This window comes from Salvelinus fontinalis, chromosome 15 (assembly GCF_029448725.1).
Source record: "Salvelinus fontinalis isolate EN_2023a chromosome 15, ASM2944872v1, whole genome shotgun sequence".
Taxonomy (NCBI): domain Eukaryota; kingdom Metazoa; phylum Chordata; class Actinopteri; order Salmoniformes; family Salmonidae; genus Salvelinus; species Salvelinus fontinalis.
In genome coordinates, this window is record NC_074679.1 from 42,628,911 (window position 1) to 42,653,764 (window position 24,854).

At 40.5% G+C, this 24,854-nt stretch overlaps 1 pseudogene; it reads right to left on the minus strand.

The window, feature by feature from the left end:
- Positions 1-20,734, minus strand: part of LOC129812123 (BRISC and BRCA1-A complex member 2-like) — a 153,851-nt pseudogene extending 133,117 nt beyond the window's left edge.
- Between the last annotated feature and the right edge of the window lie 4,120 nt (positions 20,735-24,854).

Genomic DNA, 24,854 nt, shown 5'->3' on the forward strand with positions numbered 1-24,854 from the left:
CACCTAACCGAGGAACTCAATTTAACCTTGCGCAATACCCTAGATGCAGTTGCACCCCTAAAAACTAAAAACATTTGTCATAAGCAATTAGCTCCCTGGTATACAGAAAATACCCGAGCTCTGAAGCAAGCTTCCAGAAAATTGGAACGGAAATGGCGCCACACCAAACTGGAAGTCTTCCGACTAGCTTGGAAAGACAGTACCGTGCAGTATCGAAGAGCCCTCACTGCTGCTCGATCATCCTATTTTTCCAACTTAATTGAGGAAAATAAGAACAATCCAAAATGTAATTCTGATACTGTCGCAAAGCTAACTAAAAAGCAGCATTCCCCAAGTGAGGATGGCTTTCACTTTAGCAGTAATAAATTCATGAACTTCTTTGAGGAAAAGATCATGATCATTAGAAAGCAAATTACGGACTCCTCTTTAAATCTGCGTATTCCTCCAAAGCTCAGCTGTCCTGAGTCTGCACAACTCTGCCAGGACCTAGGATCAAGAGAGACACTTAAACCTTTTGTCAATAGGGGGGCGCTATTTTCACTTTGTAAAAAATCGTGCCCAAATTAAACTGCCTCGTACTCAATTCTTCCTCGTACAATATGCATATTATTATTACTATTGGATAGAAAACACTCTCTAGTTTCTAAAACCGTTTGAATTATATCTGTGAGTAAAACAGAACTCATTTTGCAGCAAACTTCCTGTTAGGAAGTGAAAAATCTGAAATCGAGGCTCTGTTCCAGGGCCTTCCTATTCATTTGCCTGAAATCTATGGATCTATATGCACTGCATACGCCTTCCACTAGATGTCAACAGGCAGTGAGAGGTGGAATGGGGTGTCTAGCTTGATCTGAGGCCGAACAAGAGCTTTTGGAATGACGTGTCTGGAATTTTCATTGTCTTGGAAGGCGCGAGAAGGGACCCCAGATTGCGTTCTGAAAAGCTTTCGGTATAGACGTTAGATATCTCCGGCTCTGATTTTATTTGATATATGTGATAAAAACATCATAAAGTAGTTATTCAAAACCGAGTTATATCAGTTTATTGCGATTTTCGGCATTTTCTTTTCTTTGCGTTAAGTTGGGCACGTTTGCGCCACATGGCTAGCTTTGGTTGCTAATTTGACTGGAGAAGAGGACATTCTACAACCAAACAACGATTATTCTGGACAAAGGACAACTTGTACAACATTCTGATGGAAGCTCATCAAAAGTAGGAACCATTTATGATGTTATTTCGTATTTCTGTTGAAAATGTTTAGACTGCATTGCTTGCTGTTAGGGGTTTAGGCTAGGTTTCTGTACAGCACTTTGAGATATCAGCTGATGTACGAAGGGTTATATAATTAAATTTGATTTGATTTTGATTTGATTTGATGATGGATCATCATCATTGTAGGTACTCCACAATACCAGCCTAATTCACAGAGTGAAAAAAAGAAACTGGTACAGAATAAAAATATTCCAAACCATGCACCCTGTTTGCAACAAGGGATTACAGTAACACTGCAAAAGAAAGTGTGTCAAAACAAACTTTTGTTCCTGAATATAAAGTGTTATGTATGGGACAAATCCAATACATGACTTAGTACGACTCTCCATATTTTCAAGCATAGTACTGGCTGCATCATCTTATGGGTATGGTTGTAACTTTTTCAGGATAAGAAATTAAACAGAGCTAAGCACGGGCAAAATCCTAGAGGAAAAACTGGTTCGGTCTGCTTTCCACCAAACACTGGGAGATGAATTCACCTTTCAGCAGGACAATAACCTAAAACAAGGCCAAATTCACACAGGAGTTGCATAACAAGATGACAGTGAATGTTTCTGAGTGGCCGAGTTACAGTTTTGACTTAAATCTGCTTGAAAATCTATGGCAAGACTTGAAAATGGTTGTCTAGCAATGATAAACAGCCAATTTGACAGAGCTTGAATAATTTTATAAAGAATAAATGGGCAAATAGTGTACAATGCAGGTGTACAAAACCCTTAAACTTACACAGAAAGACTCAAAGCTGTAATCGCTGCCAAAGGTAAATCTAACATGTATTGACTCAGGGGTGTGAATACTTACAGTACCAGTCAAAGGTTTTCTACATTATAGAATAATAGTGAAGACATCAAAACTGTGAAATGTAAATGTAAATAACACACATGGAATCATGTGGTAACCAAAAAAAGTGTTTTACAAATGCCTTGATGACAGCTTTGCACACTCTTGGCATTCTCTCAACCAGCTTCACCTGGAATGCTTTTCCAACAGTCTTGAAGGAGTTCCCACATATGCTGAGCACTGGTTGGCTGCTTTTCCTTCACTCTGCGATCCAACTTATCCCAAACCATCTCAATTGGGTTGAGGTCGGGTGATTGTGGAGGCCAGGTCATCTGATGCAGCAATCCATCACTCTCCTTCTTGGTCAAATAGCCCTTACACAGCCTGGAGGTGTGTTGGGTCATTGTTCTGTTGAAAAACAAATGATAGTCCCACTAAGCCCAACCAGATGGGATGCTGGTCAAGTGTGACTTGAATTCTAAATAAATCACAGACAGTGTCACCAGCAAAGCACCCCCACACCACCTCCTCCATGCTTCATGGTGGGTACCAAATGCTACTCTGCTTCTCACAAAGACAAGGCGGTTGGAGCGCAAAATCTCACATTTGGAAAGAACAGATTTCCACCAGTCTAATGTCCATTGCTCGTGTTTCTTGGCTCAAGCAAGTCTCTTCTTGTTATTAATGTCCTTTCGTAGTGGTTTCTATGCAGCAATTTGACCATGAAGGCCTGATTCACACAGTCTCCTCTGAGATGTGTCTGTTAGTTGAACTCTGAAGCATTTATTTGGCCTGCAATTTCTGAGGCTGGTAACTCTAATGAACTTATCCTCCGCAGCAAAGGTAACGCTTAGTTTTTCCTAGCCACCGTGCTTCTACACCTGCATTGCTTGCTGTTTGGGGTTTTAGGCTGGGTTTCTGTACAGCACTTTGTGACATCAGCTGATGTAAGAAGGGCTTAATAAATACATTGATTGACTGGTTGAAGTGCCTTGCTCAAACGGCACAACGACAGATTATTCACCTTGTCGGTTTGGAGTAAATTAAAAGCCGATGAATATAATTGTTGCCAGCCAAATTGACGGGGAGAAAAATCTATCCCATTGCAAAATAATGCTTTTTATTCATTGATGGAAAAACATTTGACAAGCATGTTTATTGATCTACAGGTTAATTTGCATAATTTAGTGGACTTAAATTGGCATGACTATCTCCGTTAGTCGTCATGTATGCCTATCTTATTCATAAAAACACAACTATCACACCCGCATAGCATACATAGCCTCTTTTTTTGCCGGATTTCTGCTGCAGCTCCTCAGCTGGTTGCGACTGGAGTAAAATGTCCTTTTATAAATGAAAATCAAATCAAGGCCATTCATTGCGCAACACATCTAAATGCAAAGACGTATTAACAAAAGTTGACGGCCACGATAAAAAAGAGCTACTCGTTTTATTTGGTCATTGAAGCGCGGCTCCCATTCAGCATTTAAATACAGGCAACGCGTCACCCACCACTTTACAATGTGAGCTATGTATTTTCAAAACATAGGCCTACTTAATTGTTTGAAACCTGAAAGGTTTTATTTCATATTATGAGGCATGTCTCATGCACTAAGATGGCGCCGGAGCAGAAGGCAACCATTTTACGTGCCCCCAGCCAATTCTATTTATTTTTTGTTAATTTGCACCTTATTTTTTAACTTATGTTGTACATAATGTTGCCACTACTGTCTCTTATGTCCGAAAATAACTTCTGGACATCAGGACTGCAATTACTCATCACGGATTTGCAGAATCCTTTTAATTCCTTTCGTGACTCTGACGAGCACGACGCGAAGGATATACCGCTTCCTCGGGAACAGACCCCGATCCCCGTGTTCTGCGTGAAAAGGAGGCGGAGAAAGAGCTGCCGAGACTGAAAAGACTAAAGATTAGGCATGGGTCCTCAGATCATCAAAACTTTCTACAGCTGCACCATCGAGAGCATCCTGACTGATTGCCTCACTGGCTGGTATGGCAACTGCTCGGCCTCCGACCGCAAGGCACTAGAGTGTAGTGCAAACGGCCCAGTACATCACTGGGGCCAAGCTTCCTGCCATCCAGGACCTCTATACCAGGTGGTTTCAGAGGAAGGCCCTAAAAACTGTCAAAGACTCCAGCCACCCTAGTCATAGACTCTCTCTGCTACCGCACAGCAAGCGGTACCGGAGCGCCAAGTCTAGGTCCAAGAGGCTTCTAAACAGCTTCTACCCCTTCTAAGACTCCTGAACATCTAGTCAAATGGCTACCCAGACTATTTGCAGTACCCCCCCCCACCCCCTGTTAGAGCCGATTTGGACATATTTGTATAAAAGACTGAACATACCGAACTCCATGTAAAATAAAAATAAATTGTGTAAATATATTAAATATTAACGTATATGATAAAATATTAGGTACTTACCTTTATGATTTATATTTACCTGATTGAGATATATTAATTTGTTGTTAGTGTAACTTAGTTTTTGCCCCCCCCCCTCTTGCCCATTCATTGTAAGTGTGTTAGGATAAAGGCAGGAAGTTGGGCCTTCGGGGGAAGGAGTCCTTGCTAGATGCAGGAGCGGTATAGTTTTTTGACCATACAGACAGACAGATCATATGATGTATTTCCCATATCAAGTAATCTATGCTTTAAGTTGATTGGATAATCATTTTTTGTTATAAGAATAAAACATTTTGTTGCACCATATCCCTGGATCTCATTGAATGTTTGGCCGTTTGGAAACCTTGAGTGTGGACTGTATGCGTACGAAACAACCCCGCTTCAAGCTTGGGCAGTGGCTATGGTAAAGAGGAAAGAAAGCTACTACACCCCCTCTTTACACCACTGCTACTCTGTTGTCATCTATGCAGTCACTTTAATAACTCTACCTACATGTACATTGTTGGTTAGGGGTTCATAAGTAAGCATTTCACTGTAAGATCTACACCTGTTGTATTTGGCGCATGTGACTAATAAAACTTGATTTCTTACCTTGCTTCAAATGAACCAATAGGCAATTACTTCATTAGGTGGCGTGTGAGTTTCAAGTTTGGTAAGCTTACAATTTATCCAGGGCCTCGGGACACTTTTTGTGCAAGGAAAAAGTGTGCAGGTATTTTATGACGTTTCCACTGGATATATGGGAACATGAGATCATTATATTTTGGTCTTTCACACCTAGGCTTGTTGATTAGAGGGGGAGGTTATTGGAAAGACTTTTCAAATACTGTGAGGACCTATTATAATTTGCAATGGATGTAAAAAAAAAAACAGACTTCGTTGAGCATGCATTCTGGAGAGAGACACACCTATATCATTGCCACACACCCCTCCCCTTCTTCTTGTCTCAACATTTTAAATTATACTCAATACACATTATCTTCAGACATATTTTAGATGCTTTTCACTGACAGCTAATCAGCTAGGTCTATTGCCACGCACGCTGCACAAATTGCGGGCTTCCCAAACAGCCATCGTAGGCCTACGAGCTTGTGATTTGAAACAATTCACAGCTATTTTTTTTAAAGAAGCAAATGATCCTCAATTCCTCTGCAGCATGCTCTCTGGTGAAGTATTTAGAATTATTTATTATATAATTTCGGCAAATGTATATATAAAATTGACTATAAGGGAAACTTAGACTTACTCATATGCCATTTCTCTCTTGTTCTATTGGTTTTCATATCAACTTTCTTTTGTTATCCAGAAGCCAAAGGCACAATTCTAGTCATATTAGCAACCCATCCTAGTTGTTGCATCTTTAAATTCCCCCTCTTTCTATTTTCATCTCTGTCACATATGGAACGGCTTGCATCAGGGGGGCCGTTTTAGATTGATGTTTTTCCTCTAATTGCATTTTGGCAAATGTTTGAAAATGATGTTTTATCGACCTCTTCGTTAGAGGAGTTCTGTTCTGTTAAAATGCATTACCATAATCTAAATGCGATTTCTGTCATTTTGAGCACCGTGGGTGGACGCCCTAATGGGTTATGCACCCAATGCAATTGGGTCCAGTAAATTTCTCAAAGGGCCTAGTTTCCTAGTTGCTTTTCAATCTTGTTCAGTCAGCATACAGTAGGAAACCTTCAAAACACATAGCAAGGTCTCATAAGCTGAAGTTTCGATCTGTCATTAAAATGTCTTGGTTACAAGCAACAGGCAGAGAACATGTAATTCAAAATCCCATTACTGTTTTTTTCCGTCCTTAACACAACCAAGCAAGCACTCAAGAGTAGCAAGCTCTCCCCTTCACGAAAAACAGACGGTTGTTGTTGATGACAGCGATAGCCAATATGTTTCCTTAACTGACATAACAACAAGTAATGTTTATACTTGCCTTAAAAGAAGGAAAACTCAGCTTCAAAGTGTTTTTTGTCATGTTACATCTACATCTGACAGATGTTGTGTCTCTAACGATGCTGGAAAGCCCTGGATTTGTCTAAAGAAAAAATGTGGGGTTTACCAAAATGAAAAGTCCCACATACAACTTGCTATTAGGAATGTGCATCCTGTATGTGGGCAATTCCCAATGCAGAGTCAGTCAGGGTGGAGTGAGTGGGCTATCGCTAGTGCCGCTATCAGCTACTCTCATATCATGACTGGTTCAAATTACTTATCCAGTCTTTTTTTTTTAGGGCTGGGGGCCTGTGATTGGAGCTAGCCAGAGAAGCCTGCTGTCTCCGTGACAATAAGCTGTGTTGTCTGAAAGGACACGTGGGAACAAGCTGGGGTCTATGGCAAAACAAAGAGGACATGGAGGTGACACAGGTAAATACACGCACAGTCGCACACACATTCACTGCTGTAACAAACACGTGCACACACACACACACAGTGGTCGAGACAGTGGTCAACACATTCGTCGAGACAGCTGAGGTGTCAAACTGCTACACCCTCTATAACCACTGTGGATATTATTTGAACCTGCTGGTCATGTACGAACGTTTGAACGTCTTGAAGAACAGATCTGGCCTAAATGGCTTTATACGCTTTTAATCTCCACCCGGCACAGCCAGAAAAGGACTGGCCACCCCTCTGAGCCTGGTTCCTCTCTAGGTTTCTTCCCAGGAGCCTGCCTTTCTAGATAGTTTTTCCTAGCCACTATGCTTCTACATCTGGATTGCTTCCTCTTTGGGGGTTTTAGGCTGGGTATCTGTATAGCACTTTGTTACAACTGCAGATGTAAAAAGGGCTTCATGAAATACATTTTATTGAAACTTGATTGACATTGGTTGAGACATTAATCACCAGGGAAACTCCCAGGCCAAGGGGCTGTTTCAGTAGAGGTCTGGGCAGGTCCCAACCAGACTAATTAGTAATTACAGACAGAGAGGGACAGAGGGCCAGACGAGTGGAGGTAGAGGGCAGATGGAGCGTAGGGATTATGGATAAGTGTAGCCTGTACAGATGACTGTTGTTTATGAGTAAATAACCTTGAACAAGTAGATGTTTGTAATCCGGTTGACCATATGTGACGAATACTGACAGAAAATAATGTTGTGCTTCTGTACAAAAATGCTTGGTCAAATTCTGCCTCCAACTCACAGTGGCATAAAGTGTTGATTGAAATGCTATTTTCAATCTAGTACAACGAGCACTTCTCTTGTGAGAGTCTGCAAACTGTCTCAATCTCTACGCCTTAATCTTTTCCCAACATTGCAACTTGTGTCAGTCACACGGAGGATAATTATTGCGATGACTGCAGAACAGTTTCAGACGGCTTGTTGTGGTTTGTGACCTCTACACTGTAGACATGGGTAGTTTAAACTACAGATACTGCTTTACAGAAAAATCACCAAAACATATACTGTGTTATACAGTTGAAGTCGGAAGTTTACATACACTTATGTTGGAGTACTTAAAACTCGTTTTTCAACCACTCCACACATTTCTTGTTAACAAACTATAGTTTTGGCAAGTCGGTTAGGACATCTACTTTGCGCATGACACAAGTAATTTTTCCAACAATTGTTTACAGTACGCAAGTATAAACACCATGGGACCACGCAGGCGTCATACCGCTCAGGAAGGAGACGCGTTCTGTCTTCTAGAGATGAACGTACTTTGGTGTGAAAAGTGCAAATCAATCCCAGAACAACAGCAAAGGACCTTGTGAAGATGCTGTAGGAAACAGGTACAAAAGTATCCATATCCACAGTAAAACGAGTCTATCGATATAACCTTAAAGGCCGCTCAGCAAGGAAGAAGCCACTGCTCCAAAACCGCCATAAAAAAAGCCAGACTACAGTTTGCAACTGCACATGGGGACAAAGACTGTAATTTGTGGAGAAATGTCCTCTGGTTTGATGAAACAAAAATCGAACTGTTTGGCCATAAAGCTTTTTGTTCTATGTTGCTCTGTCTGTATGCTACGTCTTGCTTGTCCTATGTTGCTCTGTCTGTATGCTATGTCTTGCTTGCCCTATGTTGCTCTGCATGTGCTCACTGCTCAATGATTGTCTATATTGTAATTGTTTTTAATAACCTGCCCAGGGACTGCGGTTGAAAATTTGCCGGCTGGCTAAAACCGGCACTTTTACTGAAACATTGATTAATGTGCACTGTCCCTGTAAAAATAAAATAAACTCAACTCAATGACCATCGTTATGTTTGGAGGAAAAAGGGAGAGGCTTGCAACCTGAAGAACACCATCCCAACCATGAAGCACAGGGGTGGCAGCATCATGTTGTGGGGGTGCTTTGCTGCATGAAGGACTGGTGCACTTCCAAAAATAGAAGTAACATTAGGTGGATATATTGAAGCAACATCAAGATATCAGTCAAGAAGTTAAAGCTTGGTCGCAAATGGGTCTTCCAAATGGACAATGACCACAAGCATACTTCCAAAGTTGTGGCAAAATGGCTTAAGGACAACAAAGTCAAGGTATTGGACTGGCCATCACAAAGCCCTGACCTCAATCCTATAGAAAATTTGTGGGCAGAACTGAAAAAGCGTATATGCGAGCAAGAAGGCCTACAAACCTGACTCAGTTACACCAGCACTGTCAGGAGGAATGAGCCAAAACGAATCCAACTTATTGTGGGAAGGTTTGCGGAAGGCTACCCAAAACGTTTGACCCAAGTTAAACAATTTAAAGGCAATGCTACCAAATACTAATTAAGTGTATGTAAACTTCTGAGCCACTGGGAATGTGATGAAAGAAATAAAAGCTGAAATGAATCATTCTCTCTACTATTATTCTGACATTTCACATTCTTAAAATGAAGTGGTGATCCTAACTGACCTACGACAGGGCATTTTTACTAGGATTAAATGTCAGGAATTGTGAAAAACTATTTTTAAATCTATTTGGCTAAGGTGTATGTAAACTTCCAACTTCAACTGTATAAACAAACGCTTCGCCATGACTTTGAAGATTTACCTGTACTAACCCTGGTATTTAAACCTGAAATTGGCCTCTGATTTTTGTTTCAGTAAAGTTTATATGTGGGTTAAAAACGAGAGATCAGACAACTTTTCAGGCTACTATTTCAAATTAAAATCTGTCTTGACCTCTGAATTTGAACCAGCATGCAGTCTAGTACACACTACATAGTCTGCCACGTGACTAAATGAGTCATCTTCCTCTTCCTGTCAGTTTCCTCGCCTTCCTCAGTCTTCCCAGCAGGTCCCTAGCCGTCATTCTTCATCATATTTCTGTCATCAGGCTTGGGTGTGTGCATACGGCCACGCCACTATCCGTTGTGGAGCTCAGTCCCTCTCCTCTCAAGCCACTCTACAACATTGGTTTGTTGTAGACCCTACCCATAACCGTTATCTAACCTTAACCCTTACCTTAACTGTTTTACATTTCAACTTCAATGGGGTGACATCACAGTTGGAACATCCCAAGGACCCCATTTAGGATTTTACCTATGAGAACTAAGAGACTTGGGGCCGGCTGCCAGGAGTGTGGCCGATAGGCCTCTTCTATTGGCCGAATAGCCCAAAATGGACTGCTGGAAAATGGTAGCCTCAAGAAGAAACAATTAGAACACAGGGACTGCCAAGGGAACTTTATAGACTTGGATGGGGGCTACTGGTGGTAATTTGAAAGGGTAGTAACGAGGTATAACCTCAAATAGGAAGACAAGTCAGGCCACAAGGCATTCATTTTGTGCTGTTTAGAGCTCTATTATGCAATGTAGAGTGCAAAGAAACCACATTAGAACAGAACTGTTGTTAAAGGGTAGGCAGCATAAGTTTTTAATCACCAAAGTAACAATGTAGTGCATTCAAAGATTTAGTAACTTAGTTGAAGTCATGGTGTGGTTACCTATAACTCCAAAAATAGTTGTGTTTTAAAATATTTATGTTGTCAACAGCATATACCAGTGCTACCTAGCTAACGTTAGCTACTAGCCATGCTAGCATGTAATTGCATTCAGGACCAAGCGTTGACAAGGTACTATGTACATTAAATAAGAAAAAAACAAATACATCTCTAGCTTACTACTTAGCTATGTCGACCGTGGTGGTTGGCTAGCTAGGCTAGTTAGCTGGCTAGGCTAGCTAGCAGGCTAAAATAACTTTAGCTGGCTGGCTTCCTGGCTAAAATAACTGCATATATAAGTAATATTATTTGATAACAGGTTAGATGGTGTTACGTATTTCCAAAACTTTGGTTTACTTTAATGTAGCTGTAAGCTAGGTATTGATTGCAACTGGCTGACTCATGCAGTGCTACCGTAACGTTAGCAGGCCAGTAGGGCTAAAGGTAGCAGACCAGTAGGGCTAACGTTAGCGGGCTAGTAGGGCTAACGTTAGCAGGCTAGTTGGCTAGCAACGTTGCAAGCTGATTTGTAAAAAATAAAAATCTTACTGATTTGTAAAACAAAATTGCTTGTAAGATGGCTGAAAATGTAATTGAAACCAGTAGACATGAGTGCAAACGATGTGGTTAAACTTAAAAAGTTTACATTATTGGGAATAGGCTGGCTTGCCGGGTCCTCCATAAAAAAAAAAAAATTCATGCATGACTTTTTGATCGGTTTTATGTTATAACTCGAACATTTTTAAAGTGAGGTGTAACTTTCAGTTGGGACTTTTGATGCGTATATGAATACAAATCCATATGTTACGTTTATTCTACCTACCTTTGGCCCGTAGTCTTCCAAAATCACCAATTTAAAAAATCAAGCCACCTGATTAATGAAATAAATGCAGCAAGATCAGTCTCAGTCCACCCCCGCCCACAAAGTAACAAACCACTGGTAAGTCTAGTCTCGACTTTAGACCAGCATAGCTCCATTTTGGGCCTACTTATCTCCCCAATTTGTCTCATTTCGAATGTGCTTCATCTTTCGCTAAGTGTTTCCCATGGCTGTAATTACATCACATATTACAGCCTATAACCGTTCTTTGTTCAGGAGGCACATAGCCACCAATTAAAAACACAAACATTGAGTCGTTAGGTTATGGCGCTACAAAATGTGTCAGCCATAGGAGGTTAGTGGCACGTTAATTGGGGAGGACGAGCTCGTGGTAATGGCTGGAGCAGAATAAGTGTAATGGTATCAAATACATCAAACACATGAAACCATTCCATTCGCTCCGTTTCGGCCATTATTATGTGGTGTCAGCCTAGTAAAGGGATGATTACAGTAAACAGGGCAATCGTACAGTAAGTCCCACTGGTTTAATTTCCAGGTCATATGAGCCAGTGACTATTTCCTTATAAATCCATTTTGTCTTTCCCTTATGTGGTATACAGTATTTCTTATACAGACTTATGGAGCCTGTTGCCATGGTTGAAGCGATTAGAACCAATTAAAAGTGTGCAATGAGTCTGAGGTTAGGAACTGAAAGGCAGTGGCCCTGATGGGTAATACATATGGGCTGGGTGATGCAGAATGTCAGAACACTGCCAACAAGCAAACACACATTTTGTAGGTAGGCTACCTGCTTACAAGCAGCTTATACCTGGTAATACCAAACCACAATAGGCATAACATGTATTCCAGTCATAATCTTCCATCTTCATAACCCAGAAGCTAGCTTCTTAGACCTATAGACCTTTAATCATAATGGACATAATAAGTAGTGTATTGTCTGCTCAAAATGGCCCCCTCATTTTGTGGTTCTGAAGAAGTATGTATGAAATCATCTGTCAAAAACAGGTGATGATGTGTTGCTGTGGCTCTGTGTCTAGTGACCACATGTGGCTTTTAATGTGCCTTCTATTTATCCCTATAGAGTCTCTTTCATCATCCTGGGTGGTGGTTTTAGTACTAAAAGGGCTTCTTTGGGAAAGCGGTTTGAGGGTTTTTCAAATTGTGGAGTTCTTGAGAAGTATCAAAAACATCTGACCTAATGAACTTTGTGGTCATGCTGATGATAATTGGCTTCGGGATAAGCCTGAAAAGATATTACCAGACAGCCCTGCACTATAGTGGGGCTTTAGTGTGTGTTGCATGGCGCCTTAAGACATAGGCCTACCTGTCTAGCCTCTTAAATGTAAAGTCCCCATATTTGGGGAACCTATTTGTTTTTATTTTATTTAATTCAGTCTGGTATGAGAATGGTAGCCCCTATCTGCAAAAGCAGGATATCTACGGAAAGCTGAGTATCTTGGCTATTGATCGGTGCCTTCAAATCTTTGGTGTGACTTAATACGATATATGGGCATACAAATATATTAGGGCAGGCTGAGCCGATGACCTAATTTCAAGACGGCTGCTACCTTCATTCCGGTTAGCGTTGTGAAGCATAAACACGTAATACGTTGATACACAACAAAAGCCGGGACTCCACAGATCATGAGGATATCTTATTTGTCTGCCTGTGACCTACCGTTATTGATCACCAGCCCCGAGAGTCAAAATGTTTATTTTACACACCGTTTTCACCAATCAACAAAAAGGTAAGCTTCGATTTGGTCTGTGTTTGAGCTATAGCTACGTATCAAATTAATCATTAAGTCTCGAGGAACAAATCTAGCCATTTGACTTTATGGCAACATCAAATGTCCACCGAGTGACTATATCTTTGCGCATCAAAAATATGATGTCGATATGATATGATACCTGCTTAGTGGGACTATCATTTGTTTTTCCAACAGGACAATGACCCAACACACCTCCAGGCTTTGTAAGGGCTATTTGGCCAAGAAGGAGAGTGATGGAGTGCTGCATCATATGACCTGGCCTCCACAATCACCCGACCTCAACCCAATTGAGATGCTTTGGGATGAGTTGGACTGCAGAGTGAAGGAAAAGCAGCCAACAAGGGCTCAGCATGTGTGGGAACTCCTTCAAGACTGAAAAGCATTCCAGGTGAAGCTGGTTGAGAGAATGCCAAGAGTGTGCAAAGCTGTCATCAAGGCAAAGGGTGGCTACTTTTTAGAATATAAAATATAAAATATATTTTGATTTGTTTAACACTTTTTTGGTTACCACATGAGTCCATGTGTTATTTCATAGTTTTGATGTCATCACTTTTATTCTACAATGTAGAAACTAGTAAAAATAAAGAAAATCCCTTGAATGAGTAGGTGTCCAAACTTTTGACTAGACCATATATCTCGCTTTTATATTGTTTTTGTAAACAGTTCATTTGTATGTGGGACCAATACATTGGATATGCCTACGCTAAACGTTCAGGCACTTTGGAGAGGTTGGGAAAACCCTTGGATATCCCCTGTATGTACCCCGACACTACAGCAATGTTTGAGAGAGGTTGGTGTTGTAGAAATTTAGTTTTTATAGTGACCAATAACTTTTAGGCACATCCAGTGTGCAAAAACAGTGCAATTATCACATTCGGACACTTTGGAGAGGTGGAAAGGACACTTGAATGTACCCTGGATACCCCATAACACCACCACAATGTTTGAGTGAGGTTGATATGGTATAAATTATGATTTTATACTGAACAAATAGCATTTAGGGATTGCAAATATGTAATAGCACTGGAATTATCTAATTGTACAAACATATGCCACTTTGGGGAGGTTTAGGGATACTTGGTCCAGTGACCACACCTGACACAACTTACTAAAACATTTGCCCATTTCTAGTTGTTTTCTTTCTCCTGATATTGTTCACACGTTGTAGAAGCCATCTGCTGTGTTTTCAGCTCTAGTCATCAATAATTCACTATTAGCTTGCCAATGAAAGATTACTTTTAAAATAAAAAAACAAAAACGTATTTTGTGTGTGCTTGATCTTGTGTATTCTGAATTATGTAACTCCTATCTTCTGATCATTTCCTCATAATCTCCCAGATGTCTTCTTTCCAAATATACCAAGTTGTTGCATGTCAGAATCATGTAATTACACATGAATAGCTGTTACCTTTGGGTATGTCTATTTAGGCGGAACTCTACATTTTGCCATTACATTTAAGAGACTAGGACTGTCAATTAGCCAAGCTTAGGGTTCATCTCAGATTTGCCCTGTGAACTTAGTGATACTTGGCGTCAAGGTTAAGATGTCCCCTGAGTTGATGAGGCCAACATTGTTAGTATTGATTTGCATTTTATCTCATCAATAAGTTATCAAAATATGTCTTAAAGGTCAACTAAACGAGTGAACCAAACAGCCTCACAAAACAAGCATCTGCTTGTGATCATCTCCATGTGAAATTCTCTACTGTACAGTGTGTCTCTTAAAATCATTAAGCCAACTTTTGGTTATCAATTCATTTTTGAACTTCCCATTGTAGTTTCAACATTGCCCGTAATTAAAATTACACAGATAGGTTATATTGTTACGCAGCTTCAATAGTGAAAAGTGACAGACTTACAAGAGGGCCAAAAACACACAATGGAGGAGGCTACTAACACTGTGAACAAGACGAACATTTAGCTGAGCCGTCAGGAATACTGCAAGACCCTGAAAAGATAAATATTTACGCCCCCTTTGAGTGTAAAAAAAACATGGCAGTTCCAAGGACAATAACAATTCACTCGATGCACTTTAAGTCCATGTTTATATTGACTTGCTTGTGTATGGGCAAAAAAGGTACGTGTTGGGATATTTTGATTAAATGGAAAATCTCAGCGCCTCGTTGTTGACATGTTTGTAACCTAAATAGGGTGTTGTTTGGTGAAGAGTGTGTGATGTGATTAATGGTTGAGTTCATTAGCACGTGTTTGAGTGGTGGGCTTTGGAAAGACCCAGCATTGGCAAGACCCAGATACATTTGTGTATTGAAGTGTGTGTACGTACATGATTTGTGTAGCCTACACTTGCTGCACACTTGTGAGGGTCTTGGCTTCCTGTCCTGAGTGCATGCCCCAAGCAAATCTGTTTGGCCCAAACCTCTATCTGAAATCTAAAGATGAGAAATTGGACAGTGAGCCAAACTACATGTGTGTGTATAAACCCCATTGTAATGCTACCCTATATATTCACAAAATGATGTGGATACCCATTCAAATTTATGGATTCGGCTATTTCAGCCACACCCGTTGCTGACAGTTGTATAAAATTGAGCACACCGCCATGCAATCTCCATAGACAAACATTGGCAGACATAGAATGGGGCTCCCGAGTGGCGCAGCAGTCTAAGGCACTGCACAGTGCAAGACGCGTCACTGCAGCCCCTTGTTCGAATCCAGGCTGCATCATAGCCGGCCGTGATTGGGAGTCCCATAGGGCGGCGCACAATTGGTCCAGCATCGTCCAGGTTTGGCTGGGGTAGGCCGTCATTGTAAATAAGAATTTGTTCTTAACTGATTTGTCGAGTAAAGGTTAAATAAAATAAAAAGTAAAACATTTTTTTTTAAATGGCCTTACTGAAGAGCTTAGCGACTTTCAATGTGGCAACGTCATAGCATAACACCTTTCCAACAAGTCAGTTTGTCAAATTTCTGCCCTTCTAAAGCTGCCCCGGTCAACTGTAAGTGCTGTTATTGTGAAGTGGAAAAGTCTAGGAGCAACAGCTCAGCTGCGAAGTGGTAGGCTACAAGCTCACAGAATGGGACCAAGTGCTGAATCGAGCAGCATTTAAAAATCATCAATGCTCGGTTGCAACACTCACTACTAAGTTCCAAACTGCCTCTGGAAGCAACTTCAGCACAATAACTGTTCATGGGTTTTCATGGCCGAGCAGCCGCACACAAGCACACAAGCCTAAGATCACCATGCGCAATGCCAAGTGTCTGCCGGAGTAGTGTAAAGCTCGCCACCATTGGACACTGGAGCAGTAGAAACGTGTTCTTTGGAGTGATGAATCACGCTTCACCATCTGGCAATCCGACAGACACATCTGGGTTTGGCGGATGTCTAGAGAACGCTACCTGCCAAAATGCATAGTGCCAACTGTAAAGTTTGGTGGATGAGGAAAAATGGTCTGGGCCTGCTTTTCATGGTTTGGGCTAGGCCCCTTAATTCCAGTGAAGGGAAATCTTTACACTATAGTTGTTCAAATGTAAGTCAAAAGGTGGTTTATGCAGCTGTTGCAAGTTCTTCTTCCAATGAGGAAATAAGTTGCTCTGTCACCTGGTTCAGTTGTTCACTTTTAGCTCTTCCCAAAGTCCTACCTTGCAGTTTCCAGTTCGTATGACTCATTCATAACTATTACTGGCGAAGGGGAGGTCTGCTTACGAGTCAATGGTGGGAAATGGCAAATGGACCGAAACGTTAGGAAAACAGGGTTTTATGGAATTAGAGAGCGGGGGGGGCAAGACCTAAAGATGGAGAGAGAAGAGGAGCAAGAAGGAGAAAGGAAAAAACATCCCGGGGAGAGAGAAATTTGGGATTATGAGAACATGGCCAGAAAGACAGCGAGAGTAAACAAAGTGGGGCTGCCAAGCAAGCAATGGCGCGATGATGTGCTTCCCCTTATGTGCGCAGCTGGTTTATGAGACAGTAAGCAATACCTCCCCACTTGTCTCCCAGACTCTGACACAGGCTGGGGAATTTAACTTCTCCCTCTTAGGTGGCTTTAGAAATAGCCATGTGGAAAACTTTAAGACCCTGTAGTAAAAGCAAAAATAACAAAAGCCTCTTGCCAAGCCTCTTAGCATCTCGTCTGGCATCCGTCGTCTTTGAAACATTTCCAGCAGTGAGTTTTCCACAGGGACAAAGCAATATTAACAAGTTAGCGCCCAACCCTATGTCCAATTCCTGGTTGCCATTCAACTCTTGCCTTTACTGTATTCTTATTACTGTACCATATCATCAGGTGTGTGTGCTGGTGAATTTCTCAGGAAAAATGTATTGAGGTGATATGTTTGTTCCTAGATTGTGTTGGTGTATTGATGCCCATGTAAAATGCTCTGTCTTACAACTACCCAGAATTTAACTCACAGACGACTGCTAAGCCTCTAAATTTTGAATTTGTATATGGATATTGAATTTGAATTTAATAAATGTTTTTTATTTGTAATGCACAAATTGAATCATTTAATTCATAAATTCATCTTGGATTTCATGATTTGAAACTGAATTGAATGAATATAACTGAATATTCAAATTCAATATTTATATATTCAGTTTCAATACGGTAGATATTGCATTCAATGTCTGTGTATAACGTTGACAATCTATAATTTCAAGTACAGTTGAAGTCAGAAGTTTACATACACTTAGATTGGCGTCATTAAAACTTGTTTTTCAACCACTCCAAAAATGTCTTGTTAACAAACTGTAGTTTTGGCAAGTCAGTTGGGACACCTACCTTGTGCATGACACAAGTCATTTTTCCAACAATTGTTTACAGACGGATTTTTTCACTTATAATTTTTAGGTTTACATACACTAAGTTGACTGTGCCTTTAAACAGCTTGGAAAATTCCAGAAAATTATGTCATGGCTTTAGAAGCTTCTAATAGGCTAATTGACATCATTTGAGTCAATTGGAGGTGTACCTGTGGATATACCTGTGGATATATTTCAAGGCCTACCTTCAAACTCAGTGCCTCTTTGCTTGACATCATGGGAAAATCAAAAGAAATCAGCCAAGACCTCAAAAATATTGTGGACCTCCGCAAGTCTGGAGGTTCATTTCTGAAGGTACCACGTTCATCTGTATAAACAATAGTTCGCAAGTATAAACACCATGGGACTACACAGCCGTCATACCACTCAGGAAGGAGATGCGTTCTGTCTTAGAGATGAATGTACTTTGGTGCGAAAAGTGCAAAATCAATCCCAGAACAACAGCAAAGAAAGGACCTTGTTTAGATGCTGGAGGAAACAGGTACAAAAGTATCTATATCCACAGTAAAACGAGTCCTATATCGACATAACCTGAAAGGCCGCTCAGCAAGGAAGAAGCCACGGTTCTAAAGCCGCCATTAAAAAAGCCAGACTACAGTTTGCAATTGCACATGGGGACAAAGATTGAACTTTTTGGAGAAATGTCCTCTGGTCTGATGAAACAAAAATAGAACTGTTTGGCCATAATGACCATCGTTATGTTTGGAGGAAAAAGGGGGAGGCTTGCAAGCCGAAGAGCACCATCCCAAACGTGAAGCACTGGGGTGGCAGCATCATGTTGTGGGGGTGCTTTGCTGCAGGCGGGACTGGTGTACTTCACAAAATAGATGTCATCATGAGGAAAGAAAATTATGTGGATATATTGAAGCAACATCTCAGACATCAGTCAGGGAAGTTAAAGCTTGGTCGCAAATGTGTCTTCCAAATGGACAATGACCCCAAGCATACTTCCAAAGTTGTATGTAAACCTTTGACTTCAACTGTATAGTACCAGTCAAAAGTTTAGACACACCTACTCTTTCAAGGGATTTTCTTAATTGTTACTACATTGTAGAATAATAGTGAAGACATCAAACTATTAAATAACACACATGGAATCATGTAATAACCCAAAAAGTGTTCAACAAATCAAAATATATTTTAGATTTTAGATTCTTCGAAGTAGCCACCCTTCGGCTTGATGACAGCTTTGCCCACTCTTGGCATTGTCTCAACCAGCTTCATGAGGTAGTCACCTGGAATGCATTTAATTTAACAAGTGTGCCTTGTTAAAAGGTAATTTGTGTAATGTGTTTTAGCCAATCAGTTGTGTTGTGACAAGGTAGTGGTGGTATACAGAAGATCGAATTTTAACAAATAGGGCTAAGTCCATATAATGGCAAGAACAGCTCAAATAAGCAAAGCGAAATGACTATCCATCATTACTTTACATGAAGGTCAGTCAATCCAGAACATTTCAAGAACTTTGAATGTTTCTTCAAGTCCAGTCGCAAAAACCATCAAGTGCTATGATGAAACTGGCTCTCACTTGTTAAACCTTCACAGGAAAGGAAGACCCAGCAGTCTCTGCTGCAAAGGATACATTCATTAGATTTACCAGCCTCAGAAATTGCAGCCCAACAACTCCATTCATATTAAACAGCCTACCTGTTAGTTGATCATTCTAGCCTACTCCTTTTCATTTAGCAGACTTAATCTGGAATTAATTCCATTTTGCATTGATTAGAAATCTCCCACTTCACTTGCTACACATGGAGCCTGACTAACGCCGCTTTGATCTTGGATTGACCGACAATAACAACAAGCTACAGGTGTGAAATGGGTGCGTCTACCAGTGGGTCTTTTTTTTAATGGGGCGTACTCATAAAAACTGTCATAAAACATGTACTGGTCTATCGTTGTAGGCTATGTGGCTCTTGTATTTAATTTTAGACAAAGCCTTGTCATTGTTAAAATAGGCCCGTTTTTTAAAATGAAAAATGTGTATCCCAGGTAATCAAATACTAACGTCTGTTCGGATATTTGAATATCCATGCCCATCCCTACTAGCAACCTGCAATAGAAAGTTCCAGGGATTGCTGTATGTGTTTGTGTGTCTAAACATCTGAGTGGCTAAGCATCTGAGCGATCTAAGCTCATCATGCAACAATCTTAGAATATTTTTTACTCAATGTATAAGGAAACCATTTCTAAGCAATCTGATGGGATTAGTTACTGACTCATTGCCAATTGCAAATTAGCCTGGTGCAATCAACATTTTTCTGCAGAAGGGGGGATATGCAGGCCAGCACATACAGAAGAAGCGATTACGCAATGCACCAACGCCTTTTCAACAGAACACTGGATGTCATGGCACCAATATGGCTGTTGACTAATCCTCACATATCAATACCAGGACTTGAGTTCTAGATAAAAGGGCGTCAAAAGAACAGAATGGCGCAAGGATTTGGACAGCAAACCAGAGCCATCTGCCTTCCTTTGCTCACCACACTGAATCTGTCTGAGCAGTAGTGAGTGAGTCGTTCACACTAGACCAGGGTGAGGAAATAAAGTTGTGGGGAATTGTGGGAAACGAGTGAGGTGTGGGAAATGAGTGAGCTGGGGATTTGTACTGACCAGGAGTTCCGAGGGTTCTGGCAGGAATTCCGTGTCCTCCCCAAATATGAAGTCTGGAGGTAGTTCTGGATCCTGTGCATTGAATGTGATGTCCCCTGAGAAAGAACAGAATTATCACGTCAGCTTTCTCACAGCTTTCACACAACAAGTTACGGAATTCAATTCAGCCCACCATAGCAATGTATACTACTCGAGCAGCGAGCACACACAAACACTTCTCATAAAAAATAAATAAGAAGTTGATTCTACAGAAGATGGGGACAATGTATATACCACAATGCTGGTTCAACTGAATTAAGACCGTAGGTCATCACAATCAGGCCTACTTTGATTCTAGCTGATGCGATAAGGTACCATTGATGACCACATGCATCAACATTCATGCGCTCCTGGCTATTAGTCGAATCACTCTGCTATTTAACACTCTGTATTAAGTAAACTGCGATGAAATGGACCTGTTATGAGCATGTTATGTACTGTTATGAAAGAATGAGAACATGTGACTACAGGTGCACACTTATTCAGAAACATCAACATGGTGCACAAGGAACAACACACATTCCACTAACAACCAAATTGCCCATTTACAGTAAGACTTAAACATATAAAATGCTAAATTTGCAATAGTCAGTATTGGCACAGAATAGTCAATATTGCTATACAGAATTTAACAGAGTAGTGGGATTGAATAGGCTAGAACTGGGTCAATATCCAGCTCCAAAAGTCTTGGGACAGTGACAAATGTGTTGTTGGCTCTGCATTCCAGCACTATGGATTTGAAATGATACAATGACTATGAGCTTAAAGACTGTCAGTTTTAATTTGAGGGTATTTTCATCCATATCGGGTGTACCGTTTCCCCCCCCCCATTTTACAAAAAGTATTGGAACAAAATCACTTGCGTATTAAATTAGTAAAAAGCTTAGTATTTGCTACCATGACTCATCATTATTCACGATTCATTCAGGACAATCCATAATCATGGTAGCATCCACATTAATGTAGAAGTGTTTAGAAATATATAACATTTTTTATTTACAATAAAAGTGACTGAAAAATTATTTACCATTCTGTTCTCTTGGGCAAAATAATCTGAAACACAACCAAAACAAACAGTAAATGCATCCAACAAATTTGTAGTCACACAAGCTTGATCTAGTCATTGCGTGCTATGAATATGGGACCAAAAACTTTTTACTACTTTAATACACATACAGTGCCTTCAGAAAGTATTCACATTCCTTGATTTTTCCCCACATTTTGTTGTGTTTCAACCCGAATGTATGTCACTGGCCTACACACACACACACACACACACACACTAATGTCAAAGTATGTTTAAAAAAATATTTTTACAAATGTATTAAAAATGAAAAGCTGAAATGTCTTGAGTCAATAAGTATTCAAGCACTTTGTCATGGCAAGCCTAAATAAATTCAGGTGTACAAATTTGCTTAACAAGTCACATAATAAGTTGCATGGACTCACTCTATGTGCAATAATAGTGTTTAACATGATTTTTGAATGACTACCTCATCTCTGTACCCCACAAAGACCAGGGAGATTTCCAATGTTCGCAGAGGGGCACCTATTGGTAGATTGAATATCCCTTTGAGCATGGTGAAGTTATTAATTACACTTTGGATGGTGTATCAATACACCCAGTCACTATAAAGATACAGGCATCCTTCCTAATTCAGTTGCCGGAGAGGAAGGAGATTTCACCATGAGGCCAATGGAGAGTTTAAAACAGTTAAAGAGTTGAATGGCTGTGATAGGAGAAAACTGAGGATAGATCAACAACATTGTAGTAACTCCACAATACTAACCTAATTGACAATGTGAAAAGAAGAAGGAAGCCTGTACAGAATAAAAATATTCCAAAACCTGCATCCTGAACAAGGCACTAAAGTAATACTGCAACAAATGTGTCAAAGGAATTAATATTTTGTCCTGAATACAAAGTAGTGTGTTTGGGGAAAATCCAATACAACACATTACTGAGTACCACTCTTCATAATTTCAAGCATAGTGGTGGCTGCATCATGTTATGGGTATGCTTGTAACGTTTAGGACTGGGGAGTTTTTCCAGATAAAAGAGATACACAGAATGGAGCGAAGCACATGGCAAAATCCTAAAGGAAAACCTGGTTCAATCTGCTTTCCATCAGACACTGGAAGATGAAGTCACCTTTCAGCAGGACAATAACCTAAAACACAAGGCCAGATCTACATTGGAGCTGCTTACCAAGAAGACAGTAATGTTCCTGAGTAGCCGAGTTACAGTTTGACTTAAATTTACTGGTTGACTAGCAATGATCAACAACCAATTTGACAGAGCTTGAAGAATTTTGTAAAGAATAAATGGACAAATGTTGCACAATCCAGGTGTGAAAAGACCTTAGAGACTTACCCAGAAAAACTCACCACTCACTGTCCAAATACTTTTGAGCTCACTGTAGTTCAGAATGTTACACAATTCTATTTCCGTCAGCGCAGAGTGTTTTGGCAGAGAGGGAGAAGAGCCAAACATCCACATGGCAGTATTTTTCCAGACAGGAGACAGGTATCAAAAAGGTAGGAGGGGATTTGCCGTAAATCTATCAAAACGTCTGGAAGCCAGTCAAAATACTTGTTGGACCAATATACTGGCACACACCTTGACCGGAGGGAGCTGTAGAGGGACTGGAGTAGGGGGGTTACCATTTTGTACTGGACCGCCTGTACAAGTAGGACTATATATGGAGAACAACATTCACAGTCCATAGTGTGTGTGTGCGTGCCTGCCTGCCAGGGTAACCTCCCACCCAGGCGTTAATGACCAAGTAGACAAACGTTATGGTGGTCAAAAATCCTAACCTCCACATCACACATTCTAACAGCTACGTTGGTGAGGCTCTGGAGAGAGCTTGCTCTAACGGGCACAGTTTGTGTCGTTCGTTGTGTGCGGTGCTGTTGCACACTATCAGCAGGCAGGTCACAGCACTGGCAAGGACCCCGAGGCCTTGCATCCTTGATTAAACAAACAGTCTTCCTCAGGCAAAAGAACAGGAAACACTGAGCAACATTTTTATTTAAATAGGCAAGTCAGTTAAGAACAAATTCCTATTTACAATGACGGCCTACACCGACTAATCCCAGACAACGCTGGGCCAATTGAGCACTGCCCTATGGGACTCCCAATCACGGCCGGTTACAATACAGCCTGGATTCGAACAAGGGCATCTGTAGTGACGCCTCTAGCACTGAGATGCAGTGCCTTAGACGGCTGCGCCACAACAAGTACTGAAGTTTCATGCCCTGCCAGAAACTAGGTTTGTAAAGTACTCTCTCTGTCTATTTTATTTGATTAGAGGCACTTTTGGAAAAGATGCCAGGTACATTCAATCTATTTATTACCATATTTATTTGCACACAAATAAACTTGATCTTCAGACAAAAATATTGAAACAATGAAAAAGGATACACATACAAAAGGCTTATGGATGCCTATTCAAACGTAGGATTACTCAAAAGACAAAAAACAGATAATGAGAAGCAGGCCTAGTAAAAAAATTATTGGGGAAAAAAATATTGCTTAACATTTACTGGATAATTTCAAACACTTTTGTATTTATCCAACAGTACACTCATTTTATTTCAGTGTTTTATGAGGAGGAAAAACACTGATGATCCAGACTGTAAAAGAAAGTCTGGATATCGGGGAAAGGGAAGTACCCATTTCTAATTTTAGTGAATTGAATACAAAAACGACACTATCAATTAAATCCCCAAATTACACTATGCTATAGTATGACAAAGGGCACAGAATAACCTGTATCAGTCAGATGGAATCACTTTCAGTGACTTAGTAAAATGTGAATACTGAATCAGTCAGTATGGGACTCATGAGCAAGTCATGATCTTAAATCTCTTGCCAAAGTCTCAATGAAATGGTTAAGCATCTGTTCGAATGACTTGTCAGTAAGTCATCCTCCGCCACAAGACGAGAAATGCCAAACCAACTCACATAGCTGGCTCGCTCCTCATCTCCTGCTATTTTTGATGTGAGTGATTAAGTGGGAGGCAGATGCAGCTGAGGGAGTTGTGAAATCAAAACCAGGAAACAATTTGCCTCAATAACTCTGTTTTTGCACCCATTGACCTGCAGCAAGGTGGTAAAAAATAGTCTACACTTCTCTACAGTATTTGTTTGACTTGAGCAATAGGTTCTACCTGTTGTGGCTATTTGCGTTTTAGGCTTATAACCTTTTCATTCACACATGCCAAACACAAAAACTTCAGTGCTGGTTTTAAAAACTATTCTTATAAAAAATATAATTTAACCTTTTACTGTGTGTGTGCGTGTGTGAGAGAGACTCACAGCCATTCCAGGAACACCAAATTAAGATCATTCCCGCATGAGATATAATCATTTAAAAACATCTTGTGGTGCATGGAGGCATTTTTGGAGCCAAGCTCATAAGGAAAGACTCAAATGTGGGACTTCTCTCAATTGA